The 4,444-nt window shown below is 65.7% G+C and overlaps 2 non-coding genes across 2 annotated transcripts; both read right to left on the bottom strand.

The window, feature by feature from the left end:
- Nucleotides 1-478: 478 nt before the first annotated feature.
- Nucleotides 479-632, bottom strand: LOC148345820 (5.8S ribosomal RNA). The gene has a single exon (XR_015848400.1). It is a non-coding gene; the product is annotated as a 5.8S ribosomal RNA (ribosomal RNA).
- Nucleotides 633-1,974: 1,342 nt separating this feature from the next.
- Nucleotides 1,975-3,961, bottom strand: LOC148345819 (18S ribosomal RNA). Its single transcript, XR_015848419.1, has one exon. It is a non-coding gene; the product is annotated as an 18S ribosomal RNA (ribosomal RNA).
- Nucleotides 3,962-4,444: the final 483 nt, after the last annotated feature.

Genomic DNA, 4,444 nt, shown 5'->3' with positions numbered 1-4,444 from the left:
CTCGGCGACCCTCGCCGAGAGCAGCCCCGCGCCGCACGGACACGCGACACCGACGGGCGGACGGACGCCGAGGCGCCGACCGGGACCTTTACCTGAGGAGGGCGCCGAGCGCCGCCGCCATACGGGCCGCCGCGCGGAGCCGCGCGCGCGGAGCACCTTCTCGGTATGCTAAGTACCAGCCGTACTCACCGGCAGCCGAGAAGCACCTCCGGACGCGCGGACGCGCGACACCGACGGGCGGACGGACACGGAGCGCCGCCCGAGTCTGTATTTGAGGGTACGAAGGGACGGGGGTCCCTGCGAAACCCCAGCCGCGGAGTGGGCGGGGACACGGGTCGCGCGCCACCCGCCGGGCGGACCGGCGGAATGTCGCGGAGGGCCCGAGCCTCGCCCGCGCGGACCGGGTTCTCGCGCCACCCGCCGGACGGACCGGCGGAATGTCGCGGAGGGCCCGGCCCGCGTCCGATCGATTGGAAAGCGCCGCTCAGACAGGCGTGGCCCCGGGGTAAAACCGGGGCCGCAATGTGCGTTCAAAGTGTCGATGATCAATGTGTCCTGCAAATCACATTAGTTCTCGCAGCTAGCTGCGTTCTTCATCGACGCACGAGCCGAGTGATCCACCGCTAAGAGTCGTACGTTTGGGCCCTTTTACGTCCGCCCGGGACGATCGGAGACAAATTCACGACAGGGTTTGTACCGGAGACGAACGCGCCGCGGGTGCCGTTCGGTCGCTCCCGCGAGCGAGCCCCTAACCCGCGGCGCGGTTACCGACGGGCGCGATACGCGCGACGCCGCGACGAGCCGAGCGGGTCGGGCGCGCGGCGCTGAGGCCGGCGCCCGGCGTCTCCCGCTCGGGGCCGCGACGGCGCCCGAGACGTGCGTCGGCCCGGGTAGGTCGGGCGCTCGGCGCTGAGGCCGGCGCCCGGCGTCTCCCGCTCGGGCCTGACACGACTCGGCGACCGGACTCGCCGGGTAGGTCGGGGGCTCGGCGCTGAGGCCGGCCCCCGGCGTCTCCTACCCGGACCCCGGAAGGCCATCCGACTTGGAAGCCCCGCCGCGCCGCGAAGCGACGCTTTGGGTGTTGCTACCCGTCAGCGAGTGGGTTTGGTTTACAAGGGCGGCGCGACCGCGCTGACACCGAGGGGGGACTGGCCCCCGACCCGGCCGCGGCCTGCCCGGACTATGGATGGACAGAGGAGACCGCGGCGGACCGCGCGGAACCGAACCCCCGGTGTCCGGAGCCCCGGGAGGGACTCCGGTGTCCGGGGGCCGGCCCACGCGCGCGCTACGCGGCCCCTCGAGGGCTCCGGCCGACGGACGCGTTTGGCCGGGGAAAAAGGTAGCCGGTGGGAGCACCGTTTCGTCGCCCTGAACCTTCGTCTCGGGCGGGCGTCCCGACGCCGCCGCCATACGGCCGTTGTGATCCGTGCGGGGATCCGCTTGCTCGGCGACCCTCGCCGAGAGCAGCCCCGCGCCGCACGGACACGCGACACCGACGGGCGGACGGACGCCGGGGCGCCGGCCCGAACCGTTACCTTTAAAGGACGGGAGGTCGTCGAGGCGAGTGCCGCCCCGGAAGCGCGCGCCGGAAGCGCGAGAACCGCGCCGAGCTAGGGTCGTCGGCATAGGGGGATTCCCCGGTTACGGGGGTCCCGCGCACGGCCGCCGCCTTTCGCCCGTCGCTGGCGGTCGCCTGTCGTCGCGCCGCGCCGCGCTACTGGGGTCGTCGGACGAGCGCGCTACCCCGCTCGCACGGAGGTAGCGCGACATCGCCCGCCGCCTTTTCTCGCGTCGCGCCGCGCCGCGTGGCGCCCGCCGAACTCGCTCCGACGCGCGGCCCGGGAGTGACCCGCGCCGCGCCCCCCGTCCCGTCCCGTCCCGGTCTACCCTCTTCCTCCGCCTGCGACGACCCGCCGCCCTCGGCGTCTGGCTCGTCGGGGGTGTACCGAGGCGGATCTGCTGCCGCTCGTACGTTAATGATCCTTCTGCAGGTTCACCTACAGAAACCTTGTTACGACTTTTACTTCCTCTAGATAGTCAAGTTCGACCGTCTTCTGGCACACCGCCGGAGCCGGGGCCGGCCCCGGCGGGGACTATCCGAGGACCTCACTAAGCCATCCGATCGGTAGTAGCGACGGGCGGTGTGTACAAAGGGCAGGGACTTAATCAACGCAGGCTAATGACCCGCGCTTACTGGGAATTCCTCGTTGGTGGGAAATAATTGCAATCCCCAGGCCCTGTCACGAGCGGGGTTCATAGGATTACCCGCGCCTGCCGGCGCGGGGATAGACGACGCGCTTATACGCTCAGTGTGGCGCGCGTGCAGCCCCGGACATCTAAGGGCATCACAGACCTGTTATTGCTCATTCTCGTGTGGCTGAGAGCCACTTGTCCCTCTAAGAAGTTTTCTGCCGCCGACCGCGCGGGGGGCCGCGGTACTATTTAGTATGTTTGAGTCTCGTTCGTTATCGGAATTAACCAGACAAATCGCTCCACCAACTACGAACGGCCATGCACCACCACCCACGGTATCGAGAAAGAGCCTTCAATCTGTCAATCCTTTCCGTGTCCGGGCCGGGTGAGGTTTCCCGTGTTGAGTCAAATTAAGCCGCATGCTCCACTCCTGGTGGTGCCCTTCCGTCAATTCCTTTAAGTTTCAGCTTTGCAACAATACTCCCCCCGGAACCCAGACACTTGGTCGGTTTCCCGGGTGCTGCTCGGCGGGTCATGGGAATAACGCCGCCGGATCGCGAGTCGGCATCGTTTATGGTCGGAACTAGGACGGTATCTGATCGTCTTCGAACCTCCGACTTTCGTTCTTGATTAATGAAAACATTCTTGGCAAATGCTTTCGCTCTCGTCCGTCTTGCGCCGGTCCAAGAATTTCACCTCTAGCGGCGCAGTACGAATGCCCCCGGCCGTCCCTCTTAATCATGGCCCCAGTTCATGACAACCCACAAAATAGAACCGGAGTCCTATTCCATTATTCCCAGCTGCGATATGCAGGGGCGGCCGTGTGGCCTGCTTTGAACACTCTAATTTCCTCAAAGTAAACGCTTCGGGCCCCGCGAGTGACACCCAGCGAAGGGCATCACGGGGGCTTTTGCCGAGAGGCAGGGGCTGGGACAGACGGATGCACGCCTCGCGGCGGACCGTCAGCTCGCGTCCCGGGGTCCAACTAGGAGCTTTTTAACTGCAGCAACTTTAAAATACGCTATTGGAGCTGGAATTACCGCGGCTGCTGGCACCAGACTTGCCCTCCAATGGATGCTGGCCGATGGGTTTGTGTTCGGCTCATTCCAATTACGGAGACTCGAACGAGTCCCGTATTGTTATTTTTCGTCACTACCTCCCCGTGTCGGGAGTGGGTAATTTGCGCGCCTGCTGCCTTCCTTGGATGTGGTAGCCGTTTCTCATGCTCCCTCTCCGGAATCGAACCCTGATTCCCCGTTACCCGTGGTCACCATGGTAGGCGCAGAGTCTACCATCGAAAGTTGATAGGGCAGACATTCGAATGAGTCGTCGCCGCCTCGGGTGGGCGAGCGATCGGCACGAGGTTATCCTGAGTCAACACAAAGGGGGGGCCGGGCCGGCGGAACGAGGACCGGCGCGCGCGGAGCCGCCCGCGCCGCTTACGCCCCCGCCCGGAGAGGCGGAGGCCGGACGCGGGGGACGCGCGCGACGGCTGAGCCCCCGCCCGCCGGACACCGCGTGGGTTTTTGTGTCTGATAAATGCACGCGTCCCCGGGGCGAGGCCGGAGCCCCGCCCGCGAGTCGGCGCTCGTTTGCATGTATTAGCTCTGGATTTGCCACAGTTATCCAAGTAACGGTGGAGCGATCAAAGGAACCATAACTGATTTAATGAGCCGTTCGCAGTTTCACTGTACTGGCCATTCGTACTTAGACATGCATGGCTTAATCTTGAAAACAAGCATATGCTACTGGCAGGATCAACCAGAGTGCGTCTGCCGCCGGGGGGGCGCTGCTGGTGGCGGTGCGGCCCTGGTCCGGGACGAGGCTGTGGCTACAGCCGGGCCCGGGGGGCCGCGCGACACTCGTATACGTTCGGACGGGCTGACGAGCGGGTGTCGTGAAACGATGTTTCGCGCGGAGCCCTAGCACGCGTGGCGTCGGGCTCCGCGACGGTCGGACGTCTGGGTGTGGCTCGAGACGGAAGCTCGACCTCGGTTCGTCTTGGTTCTGCCGCCAAAAGGTTCACGCCGAGGCATGGTTTCGCAAGAGGGCCCCGCGAGTGCCAGCCGTGGATCCCGCCTCACTCGTAACTCGTATCGGATTCGTCCGGCCTCACTTTCGTTCGCACATCGGACAGTTATACGTGTGCTTTAGTAGCTTCCGTTCCCTCTTAGTGAGGCCGTCCGTACGTACCGCCCCAGCTCTTTCTGAGGCGGGTATCCACTCGGCTCGGGGGGGCCCAACGTTTGCC

This window comes from Urocampus carinirostris, unplaced genomic scaffold (genome assembly GCF_059441175.1).
Source record: "Urocampus carinirostris isolate Australia breed hairy pipefish unplaced genomic scaffold, RoL_Ucar_1.0 HiC_scaffold_24, whole genome shotgun sequence".
NCBI lineage: Eukaryota > Metazoa > Chordata > Actinopteri > Syngnathiformes > Syngnathidae > Urocampus > Urocampus carinirostris.
The sequence above is the reverse complement of the archived record's forward strand: the minus strand, read 5'-3'. Positions and strand labels throughout refer to the sequence as shown.